Below are 17,617 nucleotides of genomic sequence, written 5' to 3' on the forward strand. Positions count from 1 at the left end.
ACAGTGGGGTACCCCAAGATTCCATCTTAGGCCCATTAGTCTTCAACATTCTCATAAACAATTTAGATGTGGGAATAGAAGGGGAACTCATCAAAATTGCAGACAACAACAAGCTGGCAGGAATAGCCAACACCCTGGAAGATAGGCTTAAGATATGGATGGATCTCGACAAACTTGAACACTGGGTCTTATCTAACAAAATGAAATTCAGTGCAGAAAAAAGTAAGGTTTTACACTGAGGCATGAAAAACCAAATGTATAGGTATAGATTAGGTGAAACATGGCTCAATAGCAGTATTGTGAGAGAGATCTTGGCACCCTAATGCACAATCACAGCAGTGTGATGCAGCAGCCAAAAAAGCCAGTGTAATCCTAGGTTGCATTAACAGGAATAGAATCAAGGTCATGTTAAATGTTAGTGTCACCTTGGTAACACCACACTTGGAATACTGTATCCAATTTTGGTCACAATAATACAAAAAAGATGTTGAGACTCTGGAAAGATGCAGAGAAGAGCAACTAAGATAATTAAGGGCCTGGAGACTAAAACATATGAAGAATGGTTGAAAGAATTGGGTATGTCTAGTCTAGTGAAAAGAAGAACTAGGGGCGACATGATAGCAGTGTTCCAATATTTAAGGAGCTGCCACAAAGAAGAAAGGGGTCAACCTATTTTACACAAAACCAGAAGGCAAGACAAGAAGGAACGGATAGAAACTAATCAAAGAGAGAAGCAACCTAGAACTAAGGAGAAATTTTCTGACAGTGAGAACAATAAACCAGTGAAATGCTTTGCCTTCAGAAGCTGTAGGTGCTTCATCACTGGAGTCTTTTACAAAACTCTACTTGCCTGGAATTATTTTGGGTCTCTTGCTTGAGCAGAGGGTTGGACTAGAAGACTTGCACTATATGTAAAGGACCACTATATTGCTACAGAAATGCATGAAACCAAAAATGAAAACCTCCTAGAATGTATATGGATCAATATAAAAGAAAAAAAGAATGATATGGCCATAGATGTATACCATAGGCCACCCGATCAAGAAAAAAAAATAGATGTCCTTTTTGCTAACTAACAAGTATATGTAGGAAACACACTACAGTAGTAATGGGGGACTTCAATTACCCTGACATCAATTGGAAGACTAATTCTGCAGCAAATGAGAAATTAAATAGGTTCCTAATCAACCTAGCTGACAACTTTGTTGTCCAAAAGGTAGAGGAGGGAACTAGAGGGACCATACTGGACTTAATTCTTACAAACAGAGAAGAAGTGATAGAGGGAGTTGAATTGCTGGAACCTTGAGTGAGAATGATCATGTCATACTAGAATTCAACACAAGCAATAGAAATAATGATACCAGAGTCTTAGATTTTAAAAGAGCTGATTTTAATAAACTCAGAGTGAACTTGGGAAGATTCCTTGAATTAAAATCCTAAAGGGGAAAACAATTCAAGAATCTTGGGAAATTGAAAAATATGATCATAAAAACCCAGACCAGCACAATACCAATGAGAAAGAGAAACAAGAAATCCAAGAAGAAACCATCGTGGCTGCACAAAGATCTCTCTGACAAATAGAAAAACAAAAATGAGAAGTACAAAACATGGAAAGAGGGATACACAACTAGGACAGAATATCAGCAGATAGTCAGAATCTGAAAGATGAAGTCAGGAAAGCAAAGACTCAGAATGAACAGACTTTCAACAAAAGTCAAAAATAATTTTAAAAAGTTTCTTCCAACATATAAATTACAAGAAAAAAATCAAGGAAACAGTCGGTCCACTAAAGAGAGAAGATGGAAAGGAAATAACAGGCAACAGAGAGAAAGCAGCGCTGCTTAACTCATTCTTTGCATCAGTCTTCATGGAAAAAGAAACTATAGCCCAACTAACCAAAAATATAACTGTAAAAGACAGACGAGAAATAAAAGTTAAAATAAGCAAAAAAAAAAAAGTAAGAGAACAACTGTCTGATCTTGATTAATACAAATCACTGGGACCTGTCGGACTACATCACAGAGTTTTAAAGGAACTGGCCGATGTCATCTCAGAACCACTGTACCACATCTTTCAAAATTCCTAGAGCACCGGAGAACTACCAGAGGACTTGAAAAGAGCTGATGTGATTCCTATCTTTTAAAAAAAGGGGGGGATGGGGGACATCCAGGAAACTACAGACCAATCAGCCTAATATCAATACCCAGGAAGATACTGGAAAAGATAATAAAAAAACAGATCTGCCAACATCAAGAAATGAGTAAAGTAATAACTAGCAGTCAGCACGGGTTTGTTAAAAACAGATCATGACAAACCAATCTTATTTCATTCTTCAACATAGTGACTAAATTAGTAGACCAGTGAAATACTGTGGACATAATATACTTAGTACTGCAAAATCCCCATTTCCTCCCCATTCCACTAACTGCTTTCCAGTTCCATTCTCCTGTTGAGGGCAACAAAAGAAGATCAGCTGGGAGGCAGCGGGGGTTGTTTGCCGCTTCTCCGAACTACTCAAAATTTCCACTATTGGTTCTCCAGAACCTGTCAGAACTGGCTGAATACCACCTCTGATCAGGGGTCCCTGTGCTCAGTCTCAAGTCTTAGTCATCTTATGTTTGGACTATTGCAATGTGCTCTACATGGGGCTACCCTTGAAGAGCATTTGGATGTTATAGCTGGCATAGAGTGCATGATGTGGGCAGTTCTAGGGCCCCCTAAAGTGGCCTAAATGACACCATTGTTTTGTGAGCTGTACTGGTTGCCTGTTCCCTTCTGAGTCAAATCAAGGTTTTGGTTATCATCTTTAAAGCCCTGCATGGCATGGGTCCAGGCTACTTAAGCAATTGTCTCACCCCGATGGGACTGGCCCACCCCACCCGCACCGGCAGAATGGGCATACTCTGGATTCCATCAGCCAAGGAATTTTGGCTGGTGGTATCCAGGAGAAGAGCCTTCTCTGCCTTGGCTCCTGCCCTCTGGAACATCCTTCCTCCTAGGTGAGATTGGCTCCCACCTGCCTTAAGACCTGGCTCTGCCAGATGGCTTGGGGCCCAATGAGGAAGCTTCACACTGGAGGTGATTGACTAATTAAAATCTAATTCCACTTACCCCCATTATGCATCCGGCTCCCTCTGTCATCTTGTGTTAATGATTTTATCTGCTGCGTTACCTTATAATGGAAGATTTTAATGTTTTTATGTTGTAAGCCACCCAGAGTTGCTGGGCATAAGATGGGTATCAAATACATTTCATAATAAATAAATACTGTATTTTTCAGACTATAAGATGCACCGGTGTATAAGACGCAGCAGGATTTCGAAGAGGTAAGTTAAAAAAAGATTTTGTCCTCCCTGGCCCCCAGGAGCACTCTGCAGGCTTCAGCAGGGCTGGGGGAAAGGCAAAAACGCCCCCATTTTTGTGAAAAACGGCCGGAAAACAGTTTTTTGCCAAAGCAGGGGCATTTCCCCCTTTCCCCCAGCCCTGCTGAAGCCTGCAGAGTGCTTCTGGGGGCTGGAGGAAGGGAAAAACGCCACGTTTTTTGCCGATTGTTTGCAAAAATGGTATGTGGGGACAGGGCTTTGGGAGGCCAAAAATGGCTGTATTCGGTGTACAAGATGCACCAACATTTCCACACTCTTTTGGAGGGGGGGGGAAGGTGCATCTTATACTCCAAAAAATACGGTAATAAAATGTTACTAAAATCGAGTTTCTTTGGAGCATCCCTTGCCTGGCAGGATTTCATGCCTCTCTGACTTCTCCACTCCTAACTGCTCTATCTCTATTTTATTAGGAGGACATAACTATCCACTAGAAAGGGAAGGATCACATAGATGAAAGCCTTAAAGGTACGCCTCTGGTTCAGATTGGGAGAGAGCTCTGTTTAATGTGACTATGTACAATATATTTGTATTTCTAGTAAGAAGCACAGCAGCATGATTACTTGATTGGAATTCTCCAAAATAACCAACCAAGCCTTATTGTGGGTGGGGATTAGTGTTCCTATCAGGAACAGTAAGAGAATGTTCTTTTAAATTTGAATTACCCATCCCACTACACCTGCAGCCTTCCTTAACTGAAGCATCCTCAAATGAAAATGGGATGAGGAAGGATAAACATCGCAGCAGCAATGGTAACAGTCTGATGGGATGCATAGTCCAATCACATTCCTCTCCCCAAAAACAGATTCAGAGTGGCTCCTCACAGAACTCCCCAAGCATTCTCTCCAAAGCCCAATACACCAACCAGCTGTAAGCTAAGCCCCTTCTGCTATATTGGCCCAGGAAGAATTTATTTTTAGAAAGAAAAATCCAATGGCAAGAGACAAAACAGCACAGTCACCAAGAGTCCTTGAAATAAATGCTGCTAGAAGGAGCTATACAGGTAGTCCTTGACTTAACAACAGCTCATTTAGTGACCGTTGAAAGTTACAACGGCACTAAAAAAAGTGACTTTTGACCATTTTTCAATTACCTTTGTAGCAACCCCATGATCACATGATCAAAATTCAGATGCTTGGCAACAGGTTCATATTTATGACTTGCTGTGTCCCAAAGTCATGTGATCACCTTTTGTGACCTTCTGACAAGGAAATCAATGGGGAAGTCAGAGTCACTTAACAACCGAGTTACTAACATATTAACTACAGTGATTCACTTAACAACTGAGGCAAGAAAGATCATAAAATGGGGCAAATTTTACTTAATAAATGTCCCACTTAACAACAGAAATTTTGGGCTCAAGTCTCATAAGTCGAGAACTATCTGTATTTCATTCCATGCTTTAATCAAACTTTTCAAAATACAGATGTTTTGTTTCAAACATGAAACACTCAAAGAAGCTTGTTCTTAAACCAGTTTATACACCTTATATTGGGGTACTTGAGAAAAAGCAGAATGTTTTCTCGGTAACACTCCACACATCTGCTACATGTTCAGAATCAGTCTCTGATTTTGTATGAGCACAGAACAGGCATCAGTTGAGTTTTGTGCACTGAGTAAACCTGCATGCTTCAGTAATATTAACATGCCCCACTCCTGTCACTGTCATAAATTTGCTGTAGGATATAAATTCAGGGCTTGACATTCTAAAAGGATTTGGCATTTCAAACTGCTTCACTGAGCTTAACACCTGAGGCTCTGCGAAAGCAAGAGTTTTAGAGAGAGTACATTTACAATGCCTTTAATGGAAGCATTTATTAGATGGAATTGTGTTGATGAAGCGAAAGAAGCTATAGGAGAGATGAAAAAACAGAGGTGTGAAGGAATACAGCTGAGCTCCCTTGAGGTTGGTAACTAATGTGCTAAACTTGGCCTTTGGATGACTGCAAGGCCAAAATAGGAAACAAATTCTCAGAGTAGCAAAAGAAAATGGTTAATGCTCACAATGCAGCTATTCATGTACTGTGGCAGCTCAGAAGACAGAAAATCCCCTGTAGGTATGAATGTAGTGTAACTATATAATGAAAGAGCATCACCATCTTTGTTGACAATACTGGTAATGCTGAGTCTTTAATGTGTAATCAATGTCAGTGAATTCAAAAATGCCCTGAAATCTAATCCTCAGCATGGCAGAGATACTGAAACCCTAGTTAATCAAAAGGGTAATCTTTGGAATTACAGGGCTGGAAAGGACCTTGGAGGTCTTCTAGTCCAACCCCATGCCGAAGAGAGCAGTTTCTCGGACAAGCGAATGCTCAATGTTTTCTTGAAAACCACCAGCAATGGAGCACCCACAACTCTGGGAGGCAAACTGGACTTCTGTAAGCAAAATGATTAATGCCTTGACCCATCCTTTGCAGATTCTTGAGTGTCAGGAATAGGATAAATTTAAGACAACCATATCTCATAAAATTTAATTGAAATGGTTACCCCCTCACCCTAAATTTAATCATAAACTTCAATGAAGTCTAATCTTAATCCTAAATATATCCCAAAACCAATACAAAGAAATCCCCTAAACTAAAATACAGAAGTCACTCTCAGTTTAGTTTTAATCCTAATCCTAACATCTTAAAACGATCCGTTGATTTATCAGGCTCTTTGACTACTTTTAAAAATGGAAATGTGATTCTTTTCAAAGCAAAATTCTCATAGAAATCTATTTAACAAAATGTTTTATACAAATCAGATGGGGTTAAAAGAGTTCCAACAATAAAACTATTTTTATCTCTACGTATATTATCTCTGTTTAATGTAAGTTAATTTTTCTAACAGTCTTCTTATGATTTTATGGATTAGGTTTGTCTTCATATATGTTTAACTCCAATGTTAACCATGCTTTATGACTTGAAACATTATGTGAGCCAGCCAATTATAGTTTATGTAATAGTTGTTAAGAAAACTATGATTAAATGTAATGTTCTGTTCATTTTCCTATTTAGTATTAGCAATTGGGAGAGTAAACTGTAAAGCAGCAGTCCCTTTGTGGCTTGACAGCCCGGCAGGGGGGACAAAGGAACCAAGCCCTGTGAATGGCAGGCTGACACGTGTATGCAGCTCAACTTGCATGAGTGGCGACCACTTGTGCAAGTTGAGCTGCATGTGCATATGCACGCATGTTTGCCTGCTGCTTGTGCAAATTGAGCTGCATATGTGTGCATGCATGCTAGCCTGCCACTCGTGTGACCCGGTTGTGAATAGGCCATGGCTCAGTAACAGGCTGTGGCCCAGGGATTGGGGAGCTCTGCTGTAAAGGATATGCATATGGACCAAGTGATTCATTAACATAATAGTATTATGACGTATACATCCCACAATCTAATAATGGTTCTAGTAATTTTGTCCCTTGAAAGCCAATATGAGTAGAAGTTAAGGGGTTGGATTAGGAACAGATAGATCTTTGTTCAAATCTGTCATCTGTAAAGGAAGCAAACTTAGTGACTTGGGGCTACTCACCTTTTCAGCCCACTCCATAGGGAAGAAGTGTTTGTTCATCTTCATTCATCTTTGTTCATCTTCATTCTTCACCACTTCTCCTCCTTGCCTAGCCTCATGGCAGAAGCTAAAATGGAGCGGAGGATGAGCCACACACCAATTTGGTGGCCACAAAGTGAGGTAGGGGTGGTGGTGGAAGATAAAATGAGGTGGTGGGGTGTGTGGAGGACGAAGCAAGGCAGAGGGTGCAGAGCTGCCCAATGCACTAATTTACCTGAGGGCTTCAAAGCCAGACCATCAATGTCTTAATAATTGCCTGGCCTCATGGCAGAAGCTCTAGAAATCCCGTCCAGGACCCCGCTTGGCCACCGGTCTGCTTCTCCTTGCTCGCCACCACAAGGGTGCAAGAGGCTAAGCAATGCACATGGAGTCCTGAAAGGGGCTGCTGGAGCCGCTGCAAAATGATGCAGTTGTTGATGACCTGGCTGTGGGGTGGTCAGGTAAGGCAGTGTGGGGCATGAGGGGAAGCTCTGCACCCCTCCCACTTTACTTTGTTCTCCATCCCTCCACTGCCTTGCTTTGTGGCCACCGCACCAATGCGCTGTTCAGCATCATGCTCCATTATGGTGGCAAGCAAAGAGAAGAATGAAGTGATGCGGGGTGGGGTGGGGTGGAGTGGAGGACAAAGCAAAGTAGGAGGTATACATACTTAATTTACAGGATTTAAATTTTTAAATATATTTTTCAAATCATTGGGTTTTATCAATATCTCCTTTTTGCACATGGAAATGCCATGTTGTTTACTTAATAGCACTTTGAACAATGAAAATCAAAGATATACACTCATCAACTAGAATGAGGTTGGGAAGGAATATAACATATCTCCAATTCTGAAGATAACACATATGTATTGTTATCAGCATATCATATCATATCATAGCATATCATACTCTCCATTAACCAAACATTTAGCCCCAACATAATCAGTACAGGATTCAAACTTCATCACTTAAGATTCATAGTGGAAAGTATCAAAAGCAGGTGCAGTAACAGTCATAAAAAACTGGATTCTAGAAAATATTTAGATAAACAACACTTGTGTTAATTAGCAAGACAGAGGGACTGATTAATATGCAAATGAGGAGCTTTTCATATTAATCATGAATGTAAAGGGTTTGTAAAAAGTTTACAAAACAGGTTTAGTAACGCTAAATATCAGCATGTATAGTAGACAGTAGTATTAAAATATGTATTTCTTAATAGAGGAGAAGGAAAAGGATTCTAAGGGAAGTAAAAAGTCATTTTTCAACAGAAACTAGAACTGACAGAAAGCAATTTTATTTTTTTGGCAAGAGATACAGAAGCTAATAGAGTTAGCTACTTCCAAGTTCAAATTAAAAGTAATCCAGTAAGGCAGCCAACATAGAGCTTCAAAAATTACAGACTTAAGTATACTTAGAGATATATAAAGACATTTCTATTGTTACGACAATTCAAAAAGAACATTTGGACGCATACTTTCTCGCCATCATCTATCTGACTGCCTATTTACCAGAATGAAAAATGATACCGATGAACCTGTAGAGGGAATTCATGTTCTGCAGAACCTCTTGGCTGGCTGGCCTTAAATGCTCACTTTCCATCACATATCAGCTGAATAGTCAGAATCTCATTAGTGTATCTGCAAAGACAATCTAGAAAAGACTTTCCACATGTGACTAGAGATTTGAATGGTTCACACATTACGCATAGCAAGTTTTATTTCATTTATTTATCAAAATTATTTATTCATCAAATTTATCTGCTGTTCATCTCATAGTTAAAGGCGGGTCTGCGCATCTTACAAGATAATAATACACATAGAATAGATATAAAAACAATTGTAAGTGTAAAAACATTAAAATTACAAAAGCTTAAACTTAAAAACCCCACGGGTTTAGAACGGAGAGATGGTGGTGGCTTCTCAGTTACTACACTAGTTACCTCCAGCCAACAGCTTCTCCTTCACAGCCCCATCCCATGCCAACCGGCATAGCCAAGTTGAAGGCATTTTTCTGAAGGCCAGAAGGCAAAACCTCACCTTCTGCAGCAAAGTGTTCCAAAGAGCGGAGGCCTTTGGCCCTTTAACTCTGCTTTATCAGGTGATTGTCTGATTCACATATACAGTAGATGATAACAGCTTGGTTTGCATATCTGCATTAAAGCTTCTTGTCATGTGTGAATCCAGGTTTTCATTAAAAGAGCATTGTTTCATGCATTGCACTAGATCAAGTTGCAGCATTTTCAGAGGAAGTTTACATATAAAACTAAAAGGCAACAGGATCTTGTTGCTTTCATATGGCACTTATGTTAATCATAAATCACAAATGAATTAATCTTGTCTTGAAAAGTAATTCTTGGCATTTGAGGGTTGCCATATTATAAATATTTGGTAAATACATCTGAACTAGGGATAATTCTTTTGTTTAATTGTGTTTTTATTATAAAACAATAACAATTCAATTTTAAAAAGTAAAGAAAAAAACAGAGCAAAATTGGTGATGGACCATTTAAATGTTTTGTTTAATACATCTTTATGGTTTTTAAAAAATACATCCGGAACTGGGCTGGAATGGAATGGAAAATTCCCTTCACCTCTACTAGAAATCACAATTTGCTGCAGATAGTGTACTGCTGGCATTAAATAGGTTACGAAACTTGCAAAGCTGGAAAATGGAAATGAATTAGCAGCACCTGCTCTCTTTCTCTGTTGGCAGAAAAGGTTTCTCTCAGCTGACTAGACAGAGATACATATTTTATTCTACTGGAATCAAACCTCTAGGTGAGGCACCTCCAATTTGTCACATTCAGGCTCAATGCAGTGACAGGGAGAAAAAGCTGATAAATGTAGGAAGCGATATAAAAGCTACCAAATTATCAAATGCATTTTAGTTTACTGAGGATTAACTCTTTTGCTATAATAGAATCAGTAAACTAAGGATTTGGCATATAGTCTCTTTAGTTTGAGAGAAAATGGCCTTTCCACCTTTTCTTGCTTAGGTTTTCATTCTCCTAATGCATATATATTTCTGACCTAGTGACCGTCTAAGGATTGGTGAAGGATGTAAAGTAATCCAAGGACCTTGCAGTGTATGTGTTAGATATTTGTTCTAACTACAGTGGTTTCCACCAAGGTCCTCTGTTCCGGCAGGAACAGAGGTTTAATCCTATTGGTCAAAGGGTCTGACAGCTCCCTATAAAAGGGCTGCTGTCAGACTCAACCTTCACTGGATTGTTCTCACTTATTTTTTTTAAGTTTTTTTTATTTTTTATTTTCAAAACAAACACAACATATCCTCCTTTACATACTGTAGAAAGTGTATCAGTTAGTTACAAAAAGGCTTATGTGCATCTCTTCCACAGTCAAAAAAATAATTCATATTAACTCAAGTATTTTAACTCAGATATTTATACATGTTACCATCATCATACCTCCATTTTCATTTGATTATAATTGTTTAAACATCCTTCATCATAAAAGATACCAAGATTTAATACATAACCACATACTGGCATTTCATTTACTATTTCTAAAATCCTCCAATAACACTGAATCCTTATGTCCTATTCTAGCTAAACATCCATAATATTTAATAACAAAATTTTCTAATCCTTCTTTCCAAATCATTGTTTACAATTTACATCCAATTTCCTTATGTTGTACCCATACATATATATATGCTGTTATCATTATCCCTCCTTTATTTGACTATATCCTGTATCATAACATTTTCCCCCTAATATTCAAAACTTAACTATATCTAACTTAGTTCTTTTTTATTAACCTTTACATATAATCCAAAAGAATTTCTAATCTTCCTTTCATGGGTACCATTTAATATTCATATCCCATTATTGCTTATCATGACACTACACATTGCATACATTATTATCATTATCAATTATTTATTTAATTATATCTATTATCACTAAATTTCACTAAGTTTAACTAGTTTTAAATTATACTCTTCCATCAACCTGTATCTTTCCAATAGCAAAACAGTCTCATATCTTCTGCCATTTGTGGTGTCAGTCCTCTAATCATCTCCTTAATCAACTTTTTTATGGTCTCCTCTTAGCAGTGGTGGGTTCCTGCCGGATCGCACCAGATCGCACGCTCCCTTTCGGCGCTAAACCCGGAAGTACGGTCTTGCCCCGCCCCTGGCGATGCGACGACGCTTGCCTGCGCTCCACCAGCTCGGCTGGGAACGGAGACGTTTCCTCAGTGGAGCGGAGCGCCTGAAAGGGACGCAGGCTCAGCCTGCCAGGCTGCCACCACTCCACTGAAGACATTGCTGAGCAGAGAAACGTCTCCGTTCCCAGCCGAGCTGGTGGAGCGCAGGCAAGCGTCGTCGCGTCGCCAGGGGCGGGGCAAGACCGTACTTCCGGGTTTAGCGCCGAAAGGGAGCGCGCGATCCGGTGCGATCTGGCAGGAACCCACCACTGCCTCTTAGCAACTCTTTGCTTATAAAATCTCTCATGTAATTTCGATGCCCTTCTTCTGTTTCCTTAATCAGCTTATCTTTGATTGTCGGTGGTGTTATCAAAACTATTGCTAATAAGTTTTCTCTCTTTAAGTCCATAAATTCTTTTATTTTTTCTTCTTCTGTATCTTGCCATCTGGGATAGGTTTCCCCTCCATTTAATTCCTCTTTCAGTATTCCACTCTCTCCATTTTCAGAAACAAACCAATCACCATAAATATCAGCAATTTTAATTTCTTTGTATTCATTTTCCTCTTTGATTTTTTTTGGATTTTAGCCTCCACTTTTTCCATTTGATAAACATCTTCAACTTCACCGTCATATTTTGCTGTTAAATGCACTAAGTCATCCAACTTCTTCTCTATCCTCTCACGTGTATTTGATAATTTTTGTATTTCTGAGAATATCTTTTGTAGATTTAAAACTTCTTTCTGCTGTTGAAATTGTGCCATTATCTCCAGCTAACAAACACTGCTGATCTAGCTTAGATGGTTTTAACAAAGATTAAGCATCAATTCACAATAATCATTTCATTTTTACCTTTCTCTGGTTAAAAATATACTTCAAAGGAACATCTGTGTGCTTTTCTTCTTATCACTCTCTATAAACAAACAGTAAGACCTTGAAGTGCCAAGCCAGGATAATCAGTGAGAGAAAATATTTGTTTCCAATACACAAATTTCTAGCCCCCGAGAGCAGCAGTGTTATTATTACAATGTTGCAATTTTCTTTTTGTATCTTTTTTGTATTTCAAGTTTTTAAAAAATCCAATTTTTAAATGAGTTAGAAAAACACCCACAGTAATGAAAGAGGAGAATTTTAGTCCATAGATTACAGAAAATAGTAAAAAAAGAAAAAAAAATAGAAGAAAACTTAATCCATTCATTTTAAAAGGCTTACATAAATTCCATCCATGAAGATAGCATTTAGAAAGTAAGATAACAAAACCAGTCCAAATTTAATTCCGCCGCTTATTTCTTCTGTTCTCCAATTTAAATTAAATTTCAGATTTTTATAGGCCTTAAAATAAAATTCCTCACCAGCTGTAAACACGTTATCTTTCCATATCCTTCCATTTTGGCGCCGCCCCGACTTCATCAGCCAAATGGCTGGATTTTTTGTCACCAGCTTGAAGAACTTCTCTTGGATCAATCAGGGACTTTGCACTGTCCCTGAGATCAGCAAGATGTATTCTTCCTGTTCACCGTCTCTTCGGGATGGTTTAGGTCCATTTGGACCACCCAGTGGCAAAAGTGTTGACTGCGATCTCAGGGCATTGAGACCGCATGTCGTATCATCGCGACTTCGGCTCCTCCCTCCGATTGTTCTCACTTGTTGTACTTAATAAAGAGCTGTTGTTACCGTTAAGCCTGTGTGTGCCTATCCATTACCCAATATAACACTGGCGATGAGGATGGGATTGGAAGGCAACTAGGCGAACCAAAAAGAGCGTAGAAATCCAGCAAGTACATCCAGCCAGGAGCTCAGCGCAGCTTCGAGCAGCCATTTTTGAGTGGTAAACTCAAAACACCCTCTGAACACAAAATGGCTATGCACACCCCACCAACTCCGTATGACTCAGTCACCAAGCACTGAGACTCGTACATGCTATGATTTGACTGCTTCCTCGAGGCAAACAACCTCATGGGCCTTTCTGAAGGCCGCAAGAAGGACATGTTCCTCGGATACTGTGGCCGGGAAGTGTTTGAGACAGTGAAAGATCTCTCTGAGCGGACACTGCTGAAATCAGTCGCCTGGTCCATGCTCCAGCAAATGCTGAGGATCCATTATGCCCCCAAGCCGTCCAAGCACATTCGCCAGCATTTATTTTATTTTTTATTTTATTTTATTTATTCTTCATATTTCTAAACCGCCCCCTCTCCCAAAAAGGGACTCGGGGCGGTGTACAGTCCACACAACAAATAAAGATAAAATACAAATATAAATATAACTATAAAAATACATATATATGTAGAGGAGGTTAAAATTAACAGTACTGTACTGAAGAATAAATATGGGTCTAAAAGCCCTAAAAACAATTAGAAATTAAAACATTACCCTTAAAATAACCAGGTGAGAGTATGCTACCAGGAGTTCACAGTTGTAACATTTATAATTATAATTATGCCAGGCCGGCTAATCGGAACAGGTGAGTCTTCAATTTTTGTCGGAAGGAGCGGAGATCCAAGGTGGTTCTAATGTCGGGGGGGAGGTCATTCCAGAGGGTTGGGCCAATCACAGAGAAGGCTCTACTCCTTGGCGCCGCCCGCTGGCATTGCCTAGTGGACGGCACCTGGAGAAGGCCCTCCCTGTGAGAGCGGATTGGCCGCAGGGATATATGTGGGAGGATGCGATCCCGCAAGTAACTAGGTCCTGAGCCATGGAGCGCTTTAAAGATAGTAATCAGGACCTTGAAACGCACCCGAAAAACCACAGATAGCCAGTGCAGCTCGCGCAGGAGCGGTGTTACATGGGAGAATCTAGATCTTCCCATAATAACCCGCGCGGCCGTGTTCTGGACTAGCTGCAGTCTCCGGGCGCGTCCCAAGGGAAGCCCCATGTAGAGAGCATTACAGTAGTCTAGGCGAGACGTCACCAGTGCGTGAGTGACTGTGCGTAGGGCATCCCGGTCCAGTAGGGGGCGCAATTGGCGCACCAGGCGAACCTGGTGGAACGCCCCTGTTGCCACGGCTGCCACATGGTCATCCATTGACAGCCGGGCATCAAGGAGGACGCCCAAATTGCGCGCCCGTTCCACAGGGGGCAGTAACTCGTCCCCTATGGCCAGCGATGGGATCAGCTGGCTGAACCGAGGTGCCGGAAGCCACAGCCACTCAGTCTTGGAGGGGTTGAGTTTGAGTCTGTTGTCCCCCATCCAGACCCCGATGGCTTCCAAACACTGGGACATCACCGCGACAGCCTCGTTGGGGTAGTTTGGGGTTGAAATGTACAGCTGAGTATCGTCAGCGTACAGATGGTATTCAACCCCAAAACCACGGATGATCTCGCCCAGCGGCTTCATATATGCATTGAACAGAAGGGGCGAGAGGACCAACCCCTGCGGCACCCCACAAGAGAGTGGCCTCGGGGTCGATCTCTGCCCCCCTGTCAACACATATTGCATCCGGCCGGAGAGGTAAGAGTCGAACCACCGTAACACGGTGCCCCCGACTCCCATCCCCTCCAGCCGGCGCAAAAGGATACCATGGTCGATGGTATCAAAAGCCGCTGAGAGATCTAATAGGACCAGGATAGAGGAACAACCTCTATCTCTGGCCCTCCAGAGATCATCAACCAACGCGACCAAGGCTGTCTCTGTGCTGTGCCTGGGTCGGAAGCCGGACTGGCGTGGGTCTAGATAATCGGATTCATCGAGGTGACGTGGAAACTGCTGCGCCACCACATTCTCAACAACCTTTGCCAGAAAAGGGAGGTTGGAGACTGGACGATAATTAGCTAGCTCCATTGGGTCGAGTGAAGGCCTCTTGAGTAAGGGCCTCACCACCGCCTCTTTCAAGACGGTAGATAAGGATCCCTCACCCAACGAGGCGTTCACCAGGCCCTTAAGCCAGCCTCGTGTCACCTCCCAGGATGCCAGTACCAGCCGGGAGGGACACGGGTCCAATGAACATGTGGTGGGTCGCAGCCTTCCACGCAACCTGTCTAAATCCTCAGGGGCAACAGAGTCAAACTCCTCCCAGAGTGGACTCACAAGACTCACTGCTGACGGCCCGTCCAGACCACTGGAGGGGGCCCATCCGCTCCGGATCTGAGCGACTTTGTTCTGCAGATATTCTCCAAACTCCTCTGCTCTACCCTGTAAGGGTGTTCCCGCGTCTCTTGCACCAAGAGAGAGCGGGTGACCCTAAACAGGGCGGCAGGGCGGTTATCCGCAGACGCAATAAGAGCGGCACAATGTCTACGTTTGGCCGCTCTCAATGCCACAAGGTAAGTCCGTAAATAGGCTCTTACCTGTGTTCGGTCAGACTCGGAGCGTGAGGACCTCCACCTGCTCTCTAGACGTCTCCTCTGGCGCTTCATCACCCTCAGCTCCTCGGTATACCAAGGAGCCCGGGTGGGTCGCTGCCGTAGGAGAGGTCGCAAAGGCGCAACCCGGTCCAAGGCCCCAGCCGTCGCCCTATTCCAGGCGGCCACCAGGTCCTCCGACTGAGCGTGGGTCAGGGCTACAGGTAACGGCCCAAGCTCCGACTGGAACCTAACTGGTTCCATCAGGTGCTTGGGGCGGTACCAGCTTGGACACACTGGTTCCGCCTCCTCGCGGTGGGGGGTAGCGCCAGGGAAGACTAGCCGGAGACAAGAGTGACCTGACCATGACAGGGGAGTAATGTCTAAGTCCCCTATTCCCAGATCACTCGTCCACTGCTCAGATACAAAAACAAGGTCCAGTGTGTGGCCACCTTCATGTGTGGGACCCTGAATTAGTTGGGTCAGGCCCATGGCTGTCATGGAAGCCATGAACTCCCGAGCCACCTCGGATGCTGCTCCCGTCGACGGCAGGTTGAAATCCCCCATAACCAAAAGTTTGGGGATCTCTACCGCCGTCTCTGAGATCAGCTCGAGGAGCTCGGGCAGGGCTGCTGATGTATAGCGAGGAGCCAAGTATACAATCAGCAGACCCCACTGCCTCCCTGGGCCCCATTTCATACCAAGTGACTCACACCCGGGTATCTGAGGAACAGTGAACTCCCTCGGCTCTAGACCATCCCGTATAACCACCGCCACCCCTCCACCCTTACCCAGGGCCCGAGGCTGATGAAATGCATGGAAACCTGGTGGGCACATTTCCACGAGGGGTAAACCACCCTCGTGACCCAACCAGGTCTCTGTTATTCCTGCAAGGTCCAGCTCCCCCTCAGAGATCAACTCATTAATGAGGGGGGCCTTGTTGGTCACGGACCTTGCATTGCAAAGCATCAGCCGCAGGCCCTGTCTCTGTAGAACCCGACCACCTAGGTTGCGGGGGTTGGTACAAACGACCGAATTTGAATGAATTTAACATCAGAAACCAGAAGGACGGTGAGTCAATTAACAAGTATGTTGTGGCGCTCCGTAAGGCCGCAGTGTACTGCGAATTCCGAGACCTGGACGAGCTGATTCTGGACTGCATAATTTGCAGCCGTACAGGACATTAATCTACAGAGGAGGTTACTCACTAAATCTAACTTCACCCTACAGATCACCTTGGACGAAGCTAGGGCATCCGAATCAGCTGTCAAATCTACTGAGACTCTGCAGCGCCGAAGTGCTCCACAAGACGTGCGAAAGGGTACACGCATACATCGCGAAGCTGCAGAGCCCAAGAGCTCAGAAGGCGAAGAAGATGACAGCTGCTGCATGCGCAGTAGCTGCGCCCAGCTGGTGCGCAAATTCAAACCGCATCTCCCACCTTGCACTAGCTGCGGAGGAGACCATGTCAGATCGGCTTGCCATTTCCAGGACGCAACCTGCCAGCGCTGCGAGCAAAAGGGGCACATCAAAGCAAATTCCCTGCCATTGCCTGGCAGCCTAGGAGCGCTACAAACCGCCAATAGAGGCCCAACCAAGGAGCCTGGCAAAAGCTACCATGGCGCTCAGAGGGCGACAATAGAGTCACCTACCACACGTCAACCAGCCAAGTTCGCACCAGGCAGCCAAAAAGCTGAAGGTCACAGTCCTCATCGAGGACTCTCCATGTGAGATGGAGATCGACACCAGCTCATCACTGACCATCATGCTGTGGTCTACCCTGAAGCAGGCTATCCCTAGCCTAAAGAAGCAGCATCTTCGCACCCCTGACATCCGCCTATGCGATTACCAGGGAAATCGGTTCGCCATCGTGGGCCAAGGGACCTTCCAGGTGAAGTTCAAGAAGTCCAGCGGGAAACTCCCAGTGACAGTGGTCAGCGGCGACCTGCAGAGCCTCCTAGGGCTAGATTGGTTCCAAGCCCTGGTCCTAGAGGTCACCATACTGGTACCTAATCGATGGTTCTGGGATTCACCCGACCACACAAAAAATTAAAGCTATACAGGACACCCCCACACCTCGCAATCAAACTGAGCTGAAGGCGTTCCTTGGGCTCCTTAATTTCTACAGGGTCTTTCTCAAACAGAAAGCCACCGTTGCTGAGCCCTTACACCGTCTCCTGGCTAAGAACGCGAAGTGGTCCTGGAGCAGAGTCGAGGCTGCCGCATTTGTCGCGGTAAAATGACTCCTGTCGG

This window comes from Natrix helvetica (genome assembly GCF_964273705.1).
Source record: "Natrix helvetica genome assembly, chromosome: 2".
Lineage (NCBI taxonomy): Eukaryota > Metazoa > Chordata > Lepidosauria > Squamata > Natricidae > Natrix > Natrix helvetica.